We start from the raw sequence: 14,401 nt of genomic DNA on the forward strand, positions 1-14,401 counted from the left end.
ATGAAATTTTATTTAACTTTGATTCAGCAAGAGTATAATGACCAAATATTTGACAACAAAATTATACAGGGTTTAGTTATTATTTAATACTTAAAAAACAAATTCAATTGTTGGCTTAGTAAACATTAAACAACTGATGTCACACATAATTGTGATGTTCCTAATCGACCGTTTAAATTTCCATTATCATTAGTCTACTTTGTTTATATTTTAATTATCTGCTAATTAATAATTTGTGGTCCATTTATGATAACCAAGATATAATTCTGGTCAGGTGCAGGGTGCACATATGGCTGCTTTGAAGGCTGAGACAGGAGGGTCAAACAAGCCTCAGCAATAGCAAGGCACTAAGCAACTCAATGAGACCCTCTCTCTAAATAAAATACAAAATAGGGCTGGGGATGTGGCTCAGTGGTTGAGTGCCCCTGAGTTTAATCCCTGGTACCAAAAAAAAAAAAAAAAAAAAAAAAAAAAGAAAAAGAAAAAAGAAAGAAAGAAGAGAAATAAAAGAAAGTATTCTGTATTTGTCTCTCATGCCTTCAAAATATTTTGTCAGATGTTTGTCCAAATCCTAAACGATATTGCAGTCCGTTCTCATGCTCACTCAGTGAATGAGAATTAGAATTGTTTATTCATATTTAAAGTACAACTTTAAAATAAGGAAAAAGAAAAAAAAATTACCAAAATCAGAATAAAATAAGAAATATATTTTAATCATAAACAAAACAAAATATTGTAAAGAAATATGATAAGTTATTTTATTGCAAAAAATAGTAAAAAAAATTATGGTCAAATTCTTATAAAGATTCAAATGATCAAAACTGACAGAAGAAATAGGAAACATTTGTGTTCCTAAAACAGGTATGAAAATTTAGGTATAATGAAAAAAGATTTTTCACGATTAAAAGCCTTTTTCCAGATGTCTTTACTAGAAATTCTATCAAACGTTTAAAAACCAAATAGTGTAAATTCTTCAAAATAGAGGAAACATTTATCACTTGATAACAAAGCCAAACAGAAACTTCACAAGAAAGCAAAAGTACAGACCAGTATATTTTATAAACAAAGGCCTTTACCCCCTAGCTCAGCAACAGAGCCCACTTCAAGCCCTACCTGGGCGTTACTTAAAGGGAATGAGCAAACCCCTAAAACCCAATCCTTGCCTTATTTGAGTAGAATATTCTTGAATATCTTTTCCCCAGTAAACAGAAAGTTTCTCCGTGTGCTCACTCTTTTGTCTTTCCAGGGCTGGAGCTGACCCTTGGGTTCACCGAGCTGAGCCATCCTGTCTTATGTTTCTGTACTGTGTGGTTAATTAACCATTTTCTTAGTTATTGATACAGTCAGGTCCTTTGATCCCTGCTCATCGCCAGTCCAGCTAGGTGGTGATAGGAAAGGAGAACATTCTCAAGGCAAAAGCTGGGTTGGTCCTCTCAGAGAATGAGAATATTTCCTTTCCTGCCTTTAATTTTATTGGGGATCCCAGGGAAGTTTCCAGAGAATCCTACCCAGGTCCACCTCTTGTCTTGACTGATAGCAGGATGACATTGGACTTTCAAGTCCTCACTGTCATCACATCTGTAGGTCACTTTGGACCAAGCTGCCTGTACTCACAGGAAGCTGTTCTTATAGATTCTATGATTTGGGTGGATCATACTTTTCATCCTGAGTTACAAGATCTGGTATGTGTAAAAAGCCCCCCTTTTCAGAGAGAATAATTTGCATTCTAATTGGCATTTGGGTCTGCATTTTTCCTTCATATAATAGATAGTGTGCTGAGGACTGTTAACATATTCTGTCAACTTAAGCCAGGCAGGACTGCAGGTAAATTGGTTTTTAAAAAAGAAAGCATGTGGGAATTAACACAATTAGTACATTTAATAAAATTATTCCCTTCATGTTCCCATAACTCTAGTCTGCCTGTTATCAATTGGAAATTAAATCAGAAATCTTTTTTAGAAACAGGTAACTAGTGACTATTCTTTATATATAACATTGATAATCCTAGATAAATAGACTATTACCTAAAGAGAATGTAAAATTCATGTAACTGTACTATTCTCTCCCAGGTCTTCTCAGTGCCAAGTGGTTTCATAGAGAGCAAACCGAAGGCAATACATTTATGGAGAGCTCTCTTTTACATAGTACCTTGAGACTCTGTACCAGATTTAAATTTGCCATAGTGTCCTAGTGATCTACAAAATTTTAAAATTTTATATCTATGAATAGGTGAGAAAATGGGCAGAATCTTCCCTAAGATTTCTGCAGAAGCCAAAGCAGAATTCTGAGTCTCCTCAGTGTTTTTATCAAATCCTGAGATCTGAGATGTCTATGAAGGAACTGAAGAGCAAGAAGGCATGCTGCCTGAGATTGCCCAGGCAATTATCACCTCTCTTCCACAAGTCACCTCATAATGCACTCCAGCCACCATGCTATGGGGAAACCCCTTTCAGAGCCAAGAGAGAGTTTTGCAGTATTCAGCTCTGTAGATACTCAATAAATATAGTCAAATAATGCAACATTTCTTAGAACCAAGTGAGAAGTCTAATACAAAATGTTTTGAAAATTGTAAAGTTCTAACAAATACCAGGTTTTGGTTATATTAATAAACATGGGAGCTACTTTGCTTCCTTATTTAAAAATGACAAGAGCTTTGGAATAGCTATATCAGTGAAAATTCCATTTTGTGATTGTGTACTAAATTATAACTACAATCACTTCAAAATTGGAATTGTAGCCTTTTATACCAAAAACTGAATTATAATTGTACAAACTGAGTATGACACATGTAAATGAGTGAATAATAAAGGCTTTCTTTGGCTTTCCTCTTTAAACCAGTTCACTTCTAAATTGCAAGTCAAGTTAAACTATGTTTAATAATAGCTCTGTTTTGTGGTGTGATCTGCAACTAGACTGAGCAATCCATAAAAAGGATTTAAATTATTCATAGATGCCTATGGTGAAGTCAAATATTACCTTTTGTGCTTCTGGTTCCAAAATGTGATCTCCAAAGGAAAAAAAAATCCCTAACAATACCACTAATCTTTTTATTTTTCATAATGAAAACTGTATGAAGAGTAAATTATATATATATATATATATATATATATATATATATATATATATATATATATATATATATATATAAATTTAAAATAATATGAAGTATTAGATACTTTGAATTCCTTGAGGACAAGAACTGTGCCATATTTATCTTGACATTTAGAATATAACACAGTGCTACTACATGATACTCAATAAAATATACAAACAAATAAATATAGTATTAAAAACAGACTAGGCTGAAAAGCTAAAACAGTTTCTATGGAGTTGACAAGACAAGAAAACTGTATGGATCACGCCCCACTGATTCCTTGGTTCTCAGTGTATGTTCCCTGAATTAATCCATGCTTAATAAAATCTATACACCTATCAATTCTATTTTACTTTATGTAAAACCATTTGTAATATAAAAGGTTATTCTCAAATTACTTCCTCTATAATAATTACAACAACATTAGATTAATATTTTATGGTCAACAAAGAATAAGAAAAAATGCTAAACATCACTAATCATCAGGGAAAAAAATGAAAACCACAATGAGGCATTTCATCATCCCAGCAAGAATGCTGTCATCAAAAGACTAAAGATAACAAGTGCTGGGAGAAAATAGAAAAAAAGGACCCCATGCACATTGTTGGTGGGAATGTAAACTAGTACAGCCATTTAGGAAAACAGAATAATAATCCCTCAGAAACTTCAAAATTGGGCTACCATATGATATAATATTTCCACTCCTGGGTATATACACAAAGGAAATGGAATAAGTATGTCAAAAAGAAAAAATACACTGCCACGTTTACTGTAGCCAAGAAAAGGAAACAACAGAAATGCAACACTTGATAAATAAATAAAGAAAATTTGGTAGATATTTACAATGGAATATTATTCAGCCATGAAAACAAAATGAAATTCTATTACTTATGACAATAAAAATAGAAATAGAGATAATTATACTGTATACTTCAGAAAGCTAGAGAAAGGATTCTGTTTTCACCATAAAGAAATGATTAATGTCCAGGCAATAGATATAGTGATCCTGATATAAATATTACACAAGTTCAAAGATTTTGAGATATTACTTGTTATTCCACAAATATGTATACTTTTTAGACCTTAATGTATTAGTTAAAGATAAATGTAAATAAAATTAATAAATGAACAATAAATAATTTGAAATATTTGAATTTTGAAAACACATAGAATTCACTAATATTAATTTTATAATAAAGATGATTTTATATCAAAATTAATGAACAAATGTCCTTTGGTAAGTAATTAAATTTCTGAAACACCCAGTTACAGAGATTTAATAAATCATTAATAGTTTATATTTCTATGTAATTTTCTTTCATTATAATCAACTAAGATGCAAAAGCAATAAGAATATAATGCACAAAATAATCAGTTGTGTTTAAGCCTCTTCTATAATTTCTTGATTATTCAAAATGTGGTTTATAGCTCCTAAAAATATTTGTTCATTTCTAGGCATTCATGTCTTGTTTGTCTTTCTACATCCTCATCATTTTTTTCTTCTATGGGCACATTTTCAGTTTACTTAACTTTTCTTTTTCATACTCACTTATAATCTATTTTGCTGATAAACACATATATCTACTGAAATCGAACACAGCCCCTCATACATGCTAGGTGAGGGTTCACCACTGAGCCTCAACCCCAGCCCCACCAAATATATTTTTCAAAGCTAAATTGTTACTGAATTATGACAAGTATACACAAATGATGGCAATGATTTGTATGAGGAGCAAGCATATTCTACCCTTTATGTTCAAAACTAAGCTCAGAGTTTGCAAAACACCGTTATTTCTGTTTCTCTGTTCTACATCAGTTTACTGCACCCCTTACTCTTATCCCCTGCCTGAAACCTGACCCCTAATACTGATGTCTCACTCCCCACCCTGTATTTTAACATTAAATGAGTTTCAATTTTCATCATTTTAATCTTTCCATTTTCATCCACTGTCAACGCTTCATAGAACACTCAAGTTTTTGTCTTAAATTATAACAAAATTATTTATTAGCTTTTTCTACTGTTCTCCAAACCTGCTTTTCTTAAATCCTTTTAATTATTCTTCAATCAGCATACATTTTCAAAAATACAATTCATACTTCTATTTCATTTTTTTCAGCTTTTACCTCTTCATAATAATATTGAAATATCACATAGGCTGGAACAGAACACAAACCTTAATTTTTTCTCACCTTGATTATCTTTATTATAGGGATGAGAAAAGTATAGGGAAAGAGACAAAGACAAATACAAAAGAGTGTCACCTTTTACTCACCCTAAATATATTCCATATACTTATTTCTTTTATATTCAATTACTTTATTCTTAGTATCAGTGCTTTTTACAATCAAGAATGAAATAGATGATATTTCTAGTATCCAATATACTAAAATTTTAATATCTTTTCCCTGACATTATAGTTAACATGCAGCAGTATTGTGGAGGTACTCCTTTCTCTCTGCTCCCACAGCACCCTCCTTCTTTGCTTTTTTTTGATTGACATTTTTACATGCTATTTTTTTTACAGTATACTGTGCTTTATGGTCATTATTCCATAAGCCCATCTAATGAAGTTTTTTTTGTTGTTTTATAAACATTAAAAATGGCATGTTAAGATACACAAAGGAATAAATAAATGAAAAAGTATTAAAATACTGCTGTCTTATTTATACTCATGATGAATAGTTTTGAGATTCTAATGAATAGAAGGTATAATGTAGTGTTGGTGACTTAAATTGTTAATATGTAATATATTTCAAGAAAGGTTGAACATACACAATATATTAATTACAAACATATCCATGTAGTTCATAATGAGTAATATACCTTGGAATCAAAGATGTATAAGATAAAGACATTTCTTCTAAAAGTTCATGCTAAATTGATAATATCACTCTACAAATATATTAGATATGATATATCATGTCAATGTAATAGTTTTGATATTTTTTTTTCTATTCTTGAACTCTGTCAGGTTAAAGGAATATTTCTGTGTTAATGGAACTTTATCATATTTGTATAAATATATATTTGTATATGGATTTCAGCAATTAGGTGAAAAGTTCATCATGTAGTTTTTACTTCTTGAGAAAACTGATACTAATTAAGTAAAAAATAAGGCTGACATTAATGTTGTACATGTGATTTTGTTGAAGCAATTATATTGATTTAAAGTACTCTTAAGCAGTTTGATTATGTTAGTATAATCATAAGCAGTTGAAGGTTTAAAATAAAATATAAGCTCTCACAACATAAATTTGGATTTCATTATATTTGCATAGCATATAATAGTGAGCAAAATGGAAACATTTCTAAATTAAGTTGATGATCGAGATAACATTAATGATTATTTTTCCATGTTATATGATACACTGCAGAGCTTTATGAAATAGTTTGAAAACTTTACAAGTGATTCATTCTTCACAGTATCACTCTTAGAACTACTATTGAAATGTTGCCAATTCTAGTATAAATAAAATTTATTTTCATTTGAGAATACAAATTAGTTTCAAATAGTTACTTGGGGGAAGAAAAAAAGAAAATTATAAAATGGTAGACAAACTACCTAGATTCTACCAGGAATCTATGAAAAGGCTTCTATGAAAAGTAAGAGAAGGTTAATTATCTGGGCAACTGAAGGAAGAAAAAATGACATGGGCTTAGAATCATAAGCAATTGCTCCATGCCATCATCAAACCTCATCTACGCTGAGTAGTGACAGGTTTCACATTTTTATTTCCCTCAATTTGTGCTCATCTTTAGGACACTGGAGAGTTTGGCAACATTCCCTCTGTACATCCAACTGTCCCACAATGGTTGCAGTATCTGATCTCAACATGAACTTTGATGCCTCTATGACTTTGCTTAAGCAGTTTCCCCACCTGATGTTTGTTTAATGACATAGGGTGCTTGTTTCCAGTACAGGTTTCTTGACAATAATCCCAGAAATTCTGATCCAATGTGACTTGAATGTACCCAAACATCTGTCTTATAAAAAAAAATTATCCCAGATGACTGTGATACTTGTGATCATAGTTGGGGAGTAGAGGAACAATAGTAGGAAAAAAAAGGCAACCCAAGGATATTAGTTTTCAACAGCATGCATAGAAATATTATAACTATTTTGAAAAGTGATCCAATCAACGGGAAAAGGAGAGTAGGAGAGTACTGCTGGTCAGACACCACAAAGAATTCCAACTCACCCTTGTCACCAGCTCCCTGGTCAATCACAGTGAACCAGATAATACACTGTGAGGCAGTCAGTGCTGGACTAAAGAAATGCATTCCAAATCCACCAACAAAAAAAGTTGGAGAAATACATGCCTTTTAGAAAGGTGTTAAGCAAAGGACATACAGGTAGAAACAACAAAATGAGGGTAGACTCAAACATATTGGAAAAACTAAATTCTCAGTGAAGCTTTAGCTGGCTGAATGAGACTACAGACAATCTTTCCCCTCTATTCCCTCTGTACATCCAACTGTCCCACAAAGCTTGCAGGATCTGATCTCAACATGAACTTTGATACCTCTACGACTTTGCTTAAGCAGTTTCCCCACCTGTAATCCCCTCTTCTCCCTATGACAAGGTACATTTTTCCGTATGTTTCTTTAAGCTTTAAAGTTTTATGTGGTGGTAGGACTTATTGTTCCTTGTTCTTACATGCACACAATGTATGTGTGTGTGTTTTAATGTTTTAAACACTCAGTTTAAATTAAAAGTTATATGGGATATAGTGAGAACACTTTTTATTTTGAATTGGCATTTAAATCATTTCACCAGATATTTGCTTCTCTCACAAAATTTTCAGGACTTAGAGGCCAGATAATATGGTTCCTAAATTTTCTTCTTTTTAAAATAACTTATTTAGTTGCCAAGAGTCACATAAAATAGTCAACCTTTTTAAAATGGTCTATAATTATCACTGCCTTCTTTTTACACACTTGCTTTACTCTCTGTTTTTACATGTTGTTTAGATTTAGTAGTTTGCCTCTACTGAACCAAAATGTGGCAAAAGCGATGTGATGCAATTTCTCAGAGTAGGTTACAGAAAGTTCAATTTCATGGAGTTCAGGTTGAGGCTCAGTGGTAGAGCGCTTACCCAGTATATGTGAGGCACTGAGTTCGATTCTCAGCACCGCATATAAATAAAAAACAAAATAAAGGCCCATCAATGTCTAAAAAAAATTACAAAAAGGATTAATTTTGATCTTTCACACATTCTCTGTCTCCTGTGTTTATTTTGATCGCACTGACTGAGAGTTGTAAACTGCCCTAGAAGCTCTCATTTACAGGAAACTGAGAACATCCTGGGAACAACAGCCTCTGAAATTCTAAGTCTCAAGTCCATCATCCTACAAGAAACTGAATCTTAATATCACCTATGGAGTGAACTTAATTAAGGTCTAATGAGAGAACATTTAGAGGACTTATTTCACCCATGAATGAATAAATGAGATAATAAATGTTGGTGTTCTATGTGACCGAATTCTGATGCAATTCGTAACATAGCATAATTATCTAATATCCCAAAGTTAAATAACACCACACCTTTAAGGAGAGGTCTTTTTTCTACTTTCTCATAGGCTTCCTCTGCAAAGACTGAGAACCTGCTGACAAACAGCAGTGATGTGCTTGAGAACACATTTCAAATCTTCCTCTCTTAATGTGTAAATATAATTCCCAGTCTCATGTCCATCTATTTTTGGAAAAAGTGTTACTGGTTTGTTTTTGTAGCATAGCCAGCCCATTTACAGAACATCTGTACCATATTTTTTATTCAAAATGCATTTGAAAATTACCATGACTATTGTTATTACTCATTTAAAATAAAGGAAGGAAGCAGAAGTTAGTGGATACGCATCCCAAAATGTATTTTGGAGAGTCAAAGGGTCCAAACCCAGGTTTGTTCTCTTTAGCTGTGTGGTGCTGGGCTATGAAGAAATGTCTCAAAGCATTGATTTCTTCACTCCTACACCATGGATAGTAATACTAACCTTGAAGTATTATCAAAGGGGACCATATGAGTTAATGGGTACACAAGTATTAGAATAGTTTAACTATTTTATTATTACTTCACCTTGTCTGAGAATATAATTTCATAGCTAGTTTTTTGGCATACAGAGAATCATTTCAGAATATTCTGCCAGGGGCTGGGGCTCAATGGTAGAGGACATATGAGGCACTGGGTTCAATCTTCAGCACCACATAAAAATAAATAAATAAAATAAAGGTATTGTGTCCATCTACATCTAAAAAATGTTTTAAAAAAGAATATTCTGTCTAAAGGTCATTTATTTTTACTTAAATCTTTCATCACTTTAAAACCACATAGTGGTCAGTCAACCCTTTGCAACTTCTTTCTAGTGTTTACTTAAATATGAATTTTATGGAATTAAACACAATTTTAACAATTATAACTTATTTTAATTCATTAATTTGGTTAATTTCTATCTATACTTTCACTGCAATGTCCTTAAGAATTGACATTATTTATAGTTTTCTCATAACCTACAACAAATGATGTTTGCACAAATGGTTCTTAATATAGTAAATAAAATAAATGCATAATTCATGTTGAGCTTGAATTATAGTAAAAAATCTTATAACTTGATTTTTCTGTACATATGAAAATCATATCACATGTTCTATATTAAGTAAAATAAGTTCTAACATAAAACTATCTTCATGCAGACACCTTAAAAATTGATTACCAAACAATTAAATTTCAACTCATGAACTTACACAAATATATGAAATTTCACAAAAATAGCATTTAGGAAAAGAGTTCATTGATTTTTTTTTTACTTATTTCATAATAAATAAAACCAATCCATGTTATTATTTGAATATCAATAAGAAGAAAATTGTCTCTTATGTAATTTGTATATATTATAAATATGAAATAAATTATAGGACTTCAGTGTCATGGTCACTTACCCTCTTTAACTAAGGGCATTTGTTACATTAACACCAAAATATTTAGATACATTGGCCTTTTGAAATTTTCTGATAATTTGAATGAGGTGAAATTTTGAAGCTTCCCTCTCTTTTAAAATTCTTGAGAATTATTTGGACCTCTGACTATAGCAACACTGATAAATGATTGATTTTTAATTAATTTAAAGTTGTTCTGTCATTGTACCATTTCACTTCACCTGAGAGGTTTTAATAGAAGAGTCAGGTCAAAACATATACTAGTTCAACCTGCAGTTTGGTCTACTTAAACAATTTCATTCTTCATGCAAGAGCAAGTATTGGGTATTTATTTCTCATCCATTCACTATGATAATAATATCTGATCAGTGGGATAGCTTGATCAACGAAGTCAGCTTAAGGAATTGGAATATGAATCATGTTTACTTTAAAAGTTCATTTGCAAAAAATAAAGACTCAAAATTAGCTTTTATTATGGAATCTCTAATTATCATGTGATGATATTTTGGCATCTTTATTTTGTCCTAGAAGACTTCTTTGATGGGTCTAATATACATTCAATCGTCTTTGAACAGATACTGAATTCCTCAAAATGGAATTGATGGTCAGTCTGTTTTAGGAATATTAATTTGGCATCACTCTCATATTGTGTGTGTGTGTGTGTGTGTGTGTGTGTGAGAGAGAGAGAGAGAGAGAGAGAGAGAGAGAGAGAGAGAGAGAGAGAGAGAGAGTATATATAACCCACGTAACTCTCATGAATAAGCATGGCTATACAACTGTTGGTACCCAATCCACAAAATCTACTTTGGTAAAGAGTCCAGGGCTCTAATCTTAGGTTTGTCATCATTAGCTGTGTGACACAGTGCTATAAACAATTTGAATTCCTTTACTCCTATACTGTAGATAGTAATACCTTGCAAGTTTATTGAGGAAATTGATTTCTTAGACACATGAGATACATATGTACAGATGTATCTTATATACCTAAGTTCCAGTGCTGACTATTAGGGCTAAGAAACTACTTGTTATCCATAAACTAGGATTTCCTTACTCGCATTTTCCTAAAATCCACAGCTTACAATTTGGGAGAGCATTGCACTAATTATAGAGATAAGTAACCAAATATGGTTCTATAAATTTAGGAAATCTAATTTTTCAGTGACTGAAGACTTTTATTTTCACACAAGGGTTTATACTTTCTTCCCTGCTTCAAGCAGTTGAAGCTAAAGGCTCTAAAAGGAGGCCCTGGACATTATTTGTATGTCTATTCTCACACCATTACCATGGTTTTGTAGCTACTGGGAGAAAGAAAACTTTTATAGTATGGTAAAGATTACCAATGGATTATCCACAAACATTTAGCTTGAAGTAAGGCAGGGGTCTATTACTCCTACTTCAAAGTGATTTTAGCATTACTCACAATGGTTTTGTATTAAATAGTTTAGGAAAATAATTTTCATAAATTAATTGTCCTCAAAATTCTATAGAAATTAATCATTGAAAGTTATCAAGAGGGAAGAATTAACCTATGCAAGTACAGCAGATACAGAACAGAAAGGAAGAAAGATGTTCACCACAAGTGAGACTACAGCAAACAGTGTACAGAGAATGCAGGTGGAGGGTCCACCAAGACTAGCTGACTGGTATTCAACTCTACAATAGCACATTCGCTCAAGTAGTTCACTTCATACTCTGTGTCTGAGTCTAGCTGAGCAAGAAGGTCCAATCTGAACAAAAATGACAAGAAAAAGACATTGTGGTAGCACAGCCTGTAATTTACCTTGGCAAGAGTTTTTGAGTTTTCGTAGGGTACAGTGGACATAGCAGATAGGAACTGGCATGGAGAAATTATACTGTTATCAAGAATTATACTGTTATCAAGAAGGCTGCTTGACAATCAAGAGGAAGTTAAGAATGTTTAAGGTTTACCATTGTGTGGTGGTATCTGATTCCTATGCAAATGTCTCCAAAAGCCCCCAACATTAAAGGATCAAATCACACAAGAAAATAATTGGCCTTCAAACATTTACCTTTACTATCAGTGCAACTCAACGCTAAAAGTGGTGGGACAGATAAGAGGAATTCATGCATTTTTATTTCCTTCACTCCCAACCCAAGAGACCTGAATGTCTATATCCTTATCCCCACATTCTCAAATATACAAATTATGGTTTCTTTGGAATCTTCAGTGATTTATTTCCATTTTACCAAAAAACAATCTTGACATGGAAAGTAAAAAATAACATTTTCATGTTTCTCACAATTCCATGAGTTAATATTAGTTTCATAAGGCAATGGGGAGTACACTGTGGTATTCATCTAGCAAGTGGAATTCATCTAGAAAGTAGATTGGATGAGGGGTTTCAAGACTGACATAACCATCAACTGACATGTAGTGTTGGAAGGCTGAACTGAGCCCCAGTTGTAATCTGAGCATCAACAGGCGATCTCTCTTTTATGGCAGCCTCAGAATAGCTAGACTTTCCACATGACAGGTTAAAATTTTAAGAGTTAAGTATTGAAACAAACAATGCAGTAGTTATTTAGCAATCAAGAGTTACCTGAAAGTCGTAAAATTGGCTAACAATATTCTAAAAGCATGGGGGTAAGGTATCTGACTGTTCATGTTGAGCCGCAGTTGTTACAGATAAAAAAAATTGTTCCACATTTATGCCCCCACCGAGTTGAGACTGATCAAAACCCTTCCACAGAACTATTCATAGCTTCTCTCTGATCTGAAAGGTGAAATTAGCAGCAAAAGTGTTATAAATTTGCACCAGATGCACAAAACAAATGAGAAAACGAAATGAAAGATACTTAGGGATTTTCCAAAACTTTTAGGAAATCATAAGCAGAAGAACTAGGGGAATGCATTTCTGTTGAAAACAACCAAGTAAAAAGAGTCAAATGTCACATTTCCACTCTAATTGATTACTTAAAGAAATTTTTATCACATTCTCTATTATACTGTTAAACCATAAGAACTACAATTAAGCTCAGTTGACAGGATTCTATTTTGGACCAAGCAGAAATGAACACAAGGAACAATTAAAAACAATTCTAGGGATTCTCTGCAGCTCTTTGCAGAATCGCACTTAAAAGTGTATTCCACAGTTACATTTATTAAAAATATATTCTAGTTACAGGAAAGAGACAGGGAGAAGATTTTTTAAATGCTCTTCTTGATTTCAAAAAATATTTTAGAGTGAGTAATTTTATTTGATTATTATTTCTTCTTGACCAGCCTATGAAACTCTTAGGATCATGCATGGCAGAAAAGCTGTCACTCTGGTGACTTTTTGAGAGTACAGAGTGAAAACGATGAGACCTCACAATGAAATGCTTTTCTAGGTATTCATGCGATACTGCAAACAGGGCTCATTGGCAGCTGTCACAATATCTCTGGACTTATGCTAGGAGGAAAAGGAACAGGTTTCTGAGTTTCCCCGGGAGACCACTCAGCTGTTATTGCAAAAATAAAAAACATCTCAGCAGGGACTCATTTAAAAGTGTTAAATCCAAAGAACTGTGGTATAACATTGATTCTGTCCATGCCATACTTACTAACTTTACTCACAATTATGGAGAAATTATACTCTGTCTAGTAATTCATTAGTGGCGATGGTTCCTTCTGTTCCATCTATTGTAAAGTAGCTGTCCCCATCACTCTTCCAATTTATGAAGTACCTGCATGTGAAAAGAGTAAATGCAAATGTGCAATGGTTACACATTAATCATAATGGCAGTTAGGCTAACTTGACACAGTTCCTTATTTTTCTCCCTGTAGCTATTACCCACCTTGCAATAAAGAAGAGTGTAAATGACAGCTTCTTTATTGCAAAGTCAGTATGCTCAAGGGGAAACTGGAAATAATGAATGATTTAGTACTCCTGCTGTTCATATTATTTTAGGGTCTTGACACCTTGAAAGCTCAGCAGAGACTGAAATTCTAAAGCTGACCATGGGTTTCCTTAACCTGCTGAATACTAAACTTTTTTGAGCAGTAAAAAAAAAATCCTTAACAGTGGCTGTGAAAGGGCTTTGGATGAGGGAGACTTCTGCAAACAATAACAAAAATCTATGCCAGAACTGAGGTAGAATCTTGATTTTAACACAGACAGGGGAAAAAATCACATTATGGAAAATGAAGGAAAAACTTTGACAATTTGGTGATTGTACAAAAATATTTGTCTTTATACAAACATAAAAGAGCCATTGCTGTTTTATTATACTATATGTCAGGACAACTTTCAAAAAGAAGTGGTGACCTTTGCTAATGATGTCTTTTTTATCGTTTTTATTGTCTGACATATTTGGTAATAAATGTTGCTGACTTATGTGAAGCAATAGGAGTAGAACATCCAAGAAAATGAAT

General features: G+C 32.7%; 1 pseudogene; it reads right to left on the reverse strand.

Annotated features, from left to right (window-relative positions):
• LOC143637789 (cadherin-12-like) overlaps window positions 1–14,401 on the reverse strand; it is a 79,076-nt pseudogene that overhangs the window by 14,499 nt on the left and 50,176 nt on the right.

The sequence above is a fragment of the Callospermophilus lateralis genome, unplaced genomic scaffold, assembly GCF_048772815.1.
Source record: "Callospermophilus lateralis isolate mCalLat2 unplaced genomic scaffold, mCalLat2.hap1 Scaffold_349, whole genome shotgun sequence".
NCBI lineage: Eukaryota > Metazoa > Chordata > Mammalia > Rodentia > Sciuridae > Callospermophilus > Callospermophilus lateralis.